General features: G+C 38.3%; 1 long non-coding RNA gene across 1 annotated transcript; it reads left to right on the top strand.

Moving 5' to 3' along the window:
- The first annotated feature begins 1,367 nt into the window (after positions 1–1,367).
- Positions 1,368–7,970, top strand: LOC148407713 (uncharacterized). The gene is made up of 2 exons (XR_015868686.1): positions 1,368–1,599; positions 7,581–7,970. It is a non-coding gene; the product is annotated as an uncharacterized LOC148407713 (long non-coding RNA).
- Positions 7,971–9,923: the final 1,953 nt, after the last annotated feature.

Here is a 9,923-nt window from a genome sequence, read left to right as displayed (position 1 = left end):
CCCTCGTGCGTCACATCTCGCTGCCCCCTGCCAACCATCTCGACAGCACCTCCTTCTCGTCCGCTTCCACCTAAACGCCCCACTCCATCACTTCTCTTCCGGGCTCAGCAAGGAACCCGCAGAAGTAGCCACCTCAGAATTCTGATCAGCCACTTTATGGTCAAAGAAGGCTCGGCAAACTGTCTTTCCAATTAATCAATGGTTCTACTGGCTGTGGTTAACACCTGTAACCTCTGCATTAGATGGAAGGAAATGGAGCGGAATAACAAGCACCGGACATTGTTCATGATTTGTGTGAGCAGCAACTTTCACTTCTTTCTTGTCTACTCAGTAAAGTCATTGCTGGTCCAAAATCTGTTCATTGCTATATGGATGCCTCATAAATGCGAGGCCCTCTTGGATGCAGCCATGAAGATGAATAAAAATTGGTAACTAGGTCATTTGTATGGCCCAAAGCAACTCTTGCTTCCGTGCCTGCCTTTTTCCGTGTTGCTGGAGTCTGTGGAACATCAAGGAGATGAAAACACTCCACATCCTGTATATGCGGGAAGTGCTCTGCAGTGGAGGCTCCACCGAGGTTCTTTTTACATATTATTGAACAAATTTAGTACAAACCCAGATTTCAAATGTAAATTACCATGTAGAAGTTTACCGAGAACAAAAACTGTAATTGGCTATTTAAGTTGAAATGGTTCCCGAATCAGTGAAGAATTATGACAGTGGAAAAACTAAATACAGTTATGATTTTTTAAATCAAATAATTACGATTTATGAGGAAGTATTTCTGGCTTAGTTTGTATTAGCATTAGATTTTCTTATAGTCACAGTGCAAGACTTGCTTGACTTTTGTTCATGCAGCATGGGGTCAGTATATGTTTTTGAGGAAAATGAGGAATATAATATATGTATATAAAAAAGAAATAAAGAAAATATACAGAAAATTGTGCACATAAAAGTACCCCCTTTACTTAGAAGACCGTATATATATATATATATATATATATATATATATATATATATATATATATATATATATAAATACAGTACAGTGGACCCCTGGTTTTTGACATTCACCTTACAACATGGAACGCGACTTTTTTTGTGCCCTCTGTACCCCATATTTTTGCCTTACAGCACCTCAAACATGGCTGTCAGTGGGCATGCATGACTCACGTGAGTCACTCCGCGCTCATATGTCTATACACACATCACTGCTTATGTCACTAATATGCTGGTCAGCTATTGGTTGGCGTCACGACTCCCTAAGATACTGGTCTACTATTGGTCGGCCTCCCAGGGTCACTAAAATGCTGACCTGCTATTGCTCAGCAATACTCATTCCAAAATGGCAGCCAATTTAAGCTTTCCTGTGAGTGCTTACACAAATGTATTTATAGCGGATTTTAGTGCTTAATTCACACTGGAATTGGTTAGCCATGGGTCCCAAGATTGCTAGTGATGTTAAAGAGAGAAGTAAGATGATTTATATGGAAACAAAGCTGGTGATAATCAAGAAATACAAAGAAGCCTAAACTAGCCTAGCTTAGGCTACATTCACTATGGAATATGACCATAACAAGCTTGTCATGTCAATCAAAGGTAGATAAATCCTTTCTATAATTTTTTGTTTATGATGTTCTTTAATTGTATAGCTACCGTACATGTGTATTATATATATATGTAGTAATAGTTATACTATTTTGATACCATTTATTAATATGTATATACAATTTTGATGTTTTTACCTGGGGTTTTACACGCATTATCTGTAGGTTTGAATTGCAGGCCATAGGGCGAATTTGCGTTACGATTCTAGCTGCGGAACGGATTAATCTCGTAAACTGGGGGCCCACTGTATACATGTCCATCCATCTATCCATCCATCTCAGCCACAGGGCACACAAAGATCTACAACAATTCATCCAAGAACGATTTAGAATGCTAAATTCAGTGCACATTTGATGAAGCATATTGGTTAGAACATAGGTGTCGAACTCCAGTCCTCGAGGGCCGGCATCATGCATGTTTTCCGGTTTTCTTTCCCCAACTCACCTGATTCAAATGATTAGCTCATTAGCAAGCTCTGCAGGAGTTTCAAAATGACCCCAATCATTTGAATCAGGTGTTTTTGAGGGAAAAGGTTTGAAAATATGTAGGATATCGGCCCTCGAGGACTGGAGTTCGACACCTGTGGGTTAGAACATTTGAAAATGGTTAGGTGTCTTGTAATTGAGTGATTCAGCAAAATTAATGCCAGGCAGTATGTCCTTCTGCAAACAATTGGAGTGAAATGAACGAACAAACATTATCAAGCTTGTTAGGGAGCTTTCACTATTAGAGTAAAAGATTATTTCAGGCAGATTGGAGTTTGTTGAGCCATTTATTGACTCAACTTAAGTTTACTCTATAAAGAGCCACCCTAAGGATGTTTCAGTCACAGTAAAATGCACTTTAATGAGGTAAATATATTTCAAACTCCTTACTATCAAACTGTATTGATCTAAACAAACTCTACTGAGGTAAAAAAGAAAAAAAAACAGATTGAATACATCATAATTATTCAGCAAAGTTTGTTTAAGATCAGTACTTTGAACAACTTTTTGAGAAGCAAAACATTGTGAGACATTTAAGGAACTGTGGTAACAAACTGAATTTGTCACTGACCATGAACAAGTGTGTTATGAACAATGTAAAAGGGTTTGAGAGAAGCTTGTCTCCACATCCCCTCATCCTCAAACACCCACAAACATAACCTTCACCCAGTCCTTTACAGATCTTTGCAGACCCTGATCCTTGCACACTCTCGGCTGTTCAAACATGAGCACAAACATCCTCCCGCCTTGCTACATACACACACATGCACACACAGCATCACTGACCATGAAGTTCATAAGGATTTAGTAGGTCAATACTATCCATGTACATAGGGCTACTTTTTAAGCTTTATTGCATCTCGCCCACAAATATGTTCAAATGTATTTGAAATGTAGCTGCACTCCTTGGTAGATATATATGTACCGGTATATGTTTAAAGTGTTTGTCTAAAGTAGGGTTGAAGATGGCTGGAGAATAAAGAATTATGTATGAATTAGGTGCTTAAGTATTCATTTACTTTTGGGCCTAAATACAAATTTCTTAGGGCCTAAGTACAAATTATTCGGTTACATTAGGTACTAAAGTACATTGGATGCTAAAGTATTAAAATATTGTATTACTTTAAGTACCGAGATGCTAAACTCTTCATTTAATTTATGTAATAAGTACTAAAATAAGCTATTACTTTAGATACTCAGAAATAAAAGTAATGGATTACTTTGTAGTTTTGAACTTAAATAATTAATTTTCCTCATTGAAATTGAAATTGAAATAATAGACTGCCTATTTTAGCATTTACTCAAAAGATCAACATTTTTTTAATTGAGAGCTGGTACTTGGGAACTGATTCATTGGGAATGACTACCAGTACTTCTGAAAAAATAAATTTTGACCAAATTACATGAACTTTTTGGATGAATGGATAGAAGAAACTCATTGCCAGAACTCCTCTTAATGATATGCCAATCAAGCACTGTTGTAATGTAGTTATATACATACGCAAACTGTCATTTTGCCACCAGAAACACATTTCCATTGTTTTTTTTTTTTCATGTTTTATCGAACGGAAGGACTGTAGAGATGTTTCAGATGCAACTTAAAATATATATTCGTGTCAAAGTGTATAAGTGTGTGGATTTTTTTCCTTTTTTCCAAAATGGCTTCTTGTCACTCTAATGACCTAGTTTTAAACAGTGACTACTAAAGAATGGAATAAGTAAGCATTTTTCTAAGTAAAGAATGGAATTCATATGGTACCAGCAATCTGTACATAGTCATACAATAAAATATTCTCCCGGCCTTGAAAGATGCTTCAAAATGCTCTAAGTGAGCTGGCATTTAGGGGGTTGCCTTTTCAGATAATGCTTGGCACTGAAAGGGTTAAAATGTCATTATCATTGTCAAATCTCATTTCTGTGAAGACATTTTGTTGCTAATTTCTCACCAATGAAGATGAGGTTTCACTTTGTAATTGTTCCAGTGATCCTGCTGTTTTGAAATGAAATATGTTCTATTCAGTTTTTTTTAACAACTTCTGCTATGATTTTACAGTATTATTCAGTTCTATTTTTTTTTTTTTTTAACAACTTCTGCTATGAGTTTACAGTATATGTTAAACAATATCAACACTATTAAAACCTACATTTTTCAAAGGGTTTAAATTTGGACTCTGGCCTTCTTGTTTTCATTTTGCATGTTCTCTCCATACATGAGGAAGTTAGGCTCCAGGTCACCCGGGACCCTAATGAGATAGATAGGTTTCTTCCAACCAGCTAGAATGTGACACTGGTTCACTGAAGTTTGGGGACACAAGTACCTCACTTGCCCCCGGCACTGGCACCTCCCGCGATTCCACTGTGCTCGTATATCAGACATACAGGAAGGCCTTGTTATTGTCTTTTTTGGTGTGCTCACGCTATTCACTGGAGATATTCTCCATCAACTGTCATAACCTGCAGTGGACCTTGAATCAGGTACAAGATGAGGGATTTCTCAAGCCTGCTCAGTGTGTACGCGTGCGTGCAAGAAGCCTGAGCCTCCTCGGAGAAGACCTTTGATGACCAGTGCACCATATTTTTAAAGTATACACCCCAATTTCACAAGCTTCTTTTCCCTTCAGATGCAAATAATCTGGCATTCTACTATGTGAGGATGGAAACTCCTGACACAGATATGTGGGTTTAAAAAATAGCTATTAAAATCACAAGTGTAAATTCCAAGATGCAGATTAAGCCCAAAGCGCCCACATTGTTTTGTAACCAGCTGCTTCTCAGTTTTTTTTATGTGGGATCCATCAAGCCGCAGCATGAACAATGAGCTACTGTCTGCTCTTTGTCCACAATTTGAGAAAGTGTTGATGGTTGTCTGTGTTTTCTGGCTCTACCCGTGCCTCTCAAAGTGGGTGCCTAGCCAGTGAGCCCCTTGAGCGCAGCTGTGGGTGTGGATGCTAACAGGTCATCTAATTAGTGCCGCGCCCCGTCTGTCTGAAAATGCGACAGGACTGCCAGACTGGTCTTTATCTTCTCATGCTGCCCCGGGTCTCTTCAGACACACACAAAGCCTCATTCCACTGCAGATATTACTGGAGATCTTAGCAGAATATTAAGAACTAATGCAAAATCATAAATGTCTCCAATGGAAAATATTCTAAAGAAAAATATACTAAGAAAGCACAAACAAATCAGTTGTGTTCCTATAAAGATTTTCTTGTACATGGTTGAAGGCACGTATTGCTCAATATGGCACAATGTTTAATCTTGGCACTTGGCATCTACTGAAGCCTGTAGAGCCTGAAAGAGGATTCCTCCCAGCTGTGGTCCCTTCTCAAGGTTTCTTATTTTTCCCCAAACGAGGTTTTTGAGTTTTTCCTTCGCCTTCTGGGAGCTTTGTTCTGGGATGGTGTCGCGAATTTGAGATATTGATTGTGATGTTGTTTACTTGTAAAGCCATTTGAAACCCTGTGGTGGCCATACATACATGGAGGGCTATACAAATACTTGAAATGTAGCCTATGCCAGCTGAAATCAGAGCAAAAGCAGGCTGTATCCTGCAGACGGACTAATTACCCCCAAATTGCATTGTCATTAAGAGTGAAGTCATGCGGGTGGGGCATTATAGTGACAGGGACACAAAACAAAACATTTTCGGAGTCGCAAATTTAATGGTTGTTAATTATTTTCTTTCACTCAATATTACCTAGTGTGTGACTCAAGGACATCAGGAGATTATTATTATTATTATTATTATTATTATTATTATTATTATTATTATTATTATTATTACATCAATTAATTGAAAACTCTGATAAAATATTATTCATCATTAAAATTATAAAAAAATAAAAAAGAATTCTCATTAAAAGATTATATACAGTACCAAATGTTGTATATTTTGCATTGTGTAGTAATTAGAATAAAACAACAAGCAATATTACACAAGCGGGTTGTACTCACAAACCTTTTGCAAAAGCATTTTGTCTCAGGTTCAGTCATTTTCCTGACAAAATGTCATATTTAGAATAAAAGCAAAAGATAAATCAAATACATTTCATGAAGCAATCACAGCAATCACAAAATAATTACTCTTGAAATTTAAGGAGTTTGATGGGTGTTTATGTAAAAAGGATGCGCTATATCAGGGGTGTCAAACATACAGCCCACAGGCCAGTTTTGGCCTGCAAATGGGTTTAATCCGGCTCTCGAGATGGGTTTGTAAAGTATAAAAATGACCTTGACACCCCTGCTCTAGGCTTTGAGTCGATTGCACTTGCGAGGACTAGTTTAACATGTATAGAGAAAAATGGCAATTTATTCAATTGCACAATGATTAATTAGATGTTTGTTTTCCTGTCTTTGTATTTGGACGATAAATTAGTTGTATAAATGTGTAACACCTAAATTTTACATTACTAATACATAAACTACATATCTAACTAATAGATGCTAAATTGATTTACTTAGGATGTCAAATGACACTGCCTTTCAAAACAATTTTCTATTAACGACATTGTACAATTTAGTACAAACCACTAATTTCTCTTCTTGTGTAAATGCTGCACAAATATACGCACACACCCTAACATATGAAGCGCAAACCGACTGTAAACTCACGTGACCGACCTTGAGGGAGGCCGCGTTAATTGTAACGTTAGCCGTATCCTGAAAAAACCATTAGCCTCCCCGACCTTGAGGGACGCGGCGTCACCACAAGCGTCACACGCGCGACCGCTGAGGTTGACTTCTATTTCTCCGAGCTCATCTTGACCTACCCCCCAAACAATTCTTTGTCATAACCCGACACCTCCCCTTAACACACTGCTTGACCCTTTTGCTCCGAGCAATGACCATACTGTCCGAACAGATGGAGACGAACACATGCACACGCATTAGCACACTTAGTGGCTTGCTAGCATTCGTGTACCAATGCCATTTACAAGATGTGCACATCTCATGAGCGAAAATGCCGTTTGCATTTGAAAAAACTCCATAAGATTGCTTCAATGGATGTCTTTATCCAAGCGGGTTGACGAAAAGTTTTATAGTACAGTCTAAAAACCTTTTATGTTGTAGCCTACATAAAGTAGTGTTTAGTTTTGTTTTTTTGTGGAAAAAGGCATGTTCCTTTCAAATCGAAACGTAATGGATGTAAAAAAAAAGTTTCCATTTGTTATTCACACTTGCAGACTGTAGTAGTTTGAGGATGATTTGCACTTTGAGGCAGAAACATTTTTTAATTGAATCGAATCGTTTTTAATTGAAAATCGATTCTCAGTTGAATTGGAGACCCCAACATTAGAATTGTATCGAATCGAGAGACTGTCAAAGGTTTCCACCCCTACACCGTAGTGTGCGTGCTGCATTCACGTAATACCGGTAAATGGCAATTCTTAATTCTATACAACGCAACTTTAAGCTGTCTTCTTGGTTTCTAGTTTCTGAGTCTAGTCGTCACAGCCCGTGTACCTAATCGCGTGTCCTGTGTTGCAGATGAGGGGGTGGAGTAACTGGCTCTACACCTGCTCTCCATTCCAATTAGGGGACGATTTAGGTGCGGCCAGAGCTGGAGAACTTCGCCAGATTATTGCATTTGGCAGCCTTCCAGCGTCCATGCCAGCTCCTATTTGCTCATTCCTTTGCCCAAGTGTTTTTTTTGCTACTTTTTCTCCTTGTCTCCATTCTGCCAGTTAGTCAGCATTTTGTTTTGTTACTTTGTATATTTCGGCAACGTCCTCCTGCTGGTTCCGCCCCAGGTTTTAGTAAGTTACTTGCCTTTTTGCATCGTCTCTTTAAGTTGTACTTTGAGTCTCATTATCATCTTTCTGTTGTTCTTTGAAGAAGTTTTGTTAGTCTTCTTGTGCTAATAAAACTTTTTGTCAACGCTGTCTCCTGTGTGTCCCAGTGTTCACCACCTACGGGCGTGGCACTAGTGTTCCAAGTGAAGTTCTAGAAATTTCAGATTTGTGATTACTGTGGAATTCGGTGCGTAAAGATTTCCTACTTGTCCACTTCTGAGTTGTACCTGTTTCCCAACTCGTCGTCTCACGTGACAGCAAACCTGATAAAGAATCTGCAATTGTATTATTACATATCGGAATTACATAACGCACTACAAAGAATATTAAATCATACGATACCTAAAAGGCCATATGGATTTTGTTTGGCTTTTGAATCTCATGCAGAAACGATCAATTTTAACATGACAATTCTATTCTAGTTTCCTGCTGACAGAGAATTATATTCTGACTAAAAACAATCTCCTGGGAGGAGGTCATCAATTCCAACTGGCATGGAGTTGGCACTGGCCAGTAGTGATATGTTACAAGGATTATCACTGTAAACTATCAAAAAGCGTATCCATGTGAACTATCGCTGTAATATTGCAAAATATGCCGACGGTCCATGGCGACACTTAAACGACTGCACTATCCCGCTCTATCCCACAGCTCCAAACCGAAGAAGGTCTTGAGCTTGACCTTTTTTTCGTTCACAGAAATTGCTTATTTTCTCCGCTGTGAACTGGAGCCTTTCAGCCCTTGTCGGCCATCTCCCTTTATTGCCCTTAATGCTCCCTACTACAAAACGGACGACTCTTAACAGCGACATCCGGCGTGATGCCAATCAATTTTTAATCACACCTGAATCAATAGTGGCGAGCTTATTTTTGAGAAGGAAAAACAAGAAAAATGGAAGGCAAATACATGCTATTAATTGAATTTGGTCAGCGACCTCTTACTGCGGCTCAATCCAAACAGCAGGTTTAACGTCCGCCTGGTGTCAAATATTAAAATATTCAGTTGTGGTTTCTGATTTGGTGTACACTCGAGCAGTAAAATGAAATTAAAAGGCCTATTTGAGAGTTTCTTCCATTGTGCTTGATGGATTTGGGAACTTTTTTACGACCTAAGCTGTGGCCCCTTTGCAATAATAGCCAGGCTGCCCACACTTTTTTTATTGGCTCGTTCATAAAATCCCACTATGAGCCTAAAAAAAAAAAAACAACAATCAAAATGTTGAAAGAAAAACGTTACATTCCACACACACCAGCATGCTACTGTACAGCTGCACATCTGCACTCAATTTGTCATGCATGCAAATATGTAAATAACATGGCTGCATACAAGTAGCATCTCTGTGTACTAAATGAGTGGCATATGGTTCCAGTCGTGTCTTTGTTGGCAATTTGTATACACAAGGTGATATAATGTGAGCCAAACTGCAGAGGAAGCAGAAAGCTTTACTGGAGCCGTATGCTACCACCCGGTAATGACTGAATGCACTTTTTGGACATAAAAAGAGAAATAAACAACTCAGAAAAGATATACAAGCACAAGCATAAGCACAAGGCAATCAATTCTCAGGAGAATTTTATTAAGAAATCTTTAAAAACAACAACAACAATAAAAGTACTATACACACTGTACAACGATGGGCAATATTATATTTTATGAAAACCCCAATCTAATACGTACATCTTCTGATCGATGCAGTGCAGGTTGGTGAGTAAATGCGTATAATTCAAATTTATGGAGTGATGGCATTTGGGGCCAAAGGAGAAGCCTTTACATTTTGAATATAATCAGTAAATTATCCAGTCAGTGTGGTGTGAATGGAGGTCCGCAGCTCCAAAAAAAAAAACACCTGTGGTTTACAAATATCTCATGGTCCTCACTTGACTGAAATTCTAGTTCTAAAAAAACAAAAACAAAAAGGTTACCAAAGTTTTGTTCCATATATAATAAGGTCCAACTGGCTTTTCCAATGCGCCACATGTTTGGGCAGGATGCATTTAACTTTGTTGTCCTGCTGAGACAAAATGAGACAAAAGTGGAC

Source organism: Hippichthys cyanospilos, chromosome 19 (assembly GCF_059441005.1).
Source record: "Hippichthys cyanospilos isolate Australia breed blue-spotted pipefish chromosome 19, RoL_Hcya_1.0, whole genome shotgun sequence".
NCBI classification, from domain to species: domain Eukaryota; kingdom Metazoa; phylum Chordata; class Actinopteri; order Syngnathiformes; family Syngnathidae; genus Hippichthys; species Hippichthys cyanospilos.
Note: the sequence above shows the minus strand (reverse complement) of the source record. Positions and strands in the feature narration are given on the sequence as shown.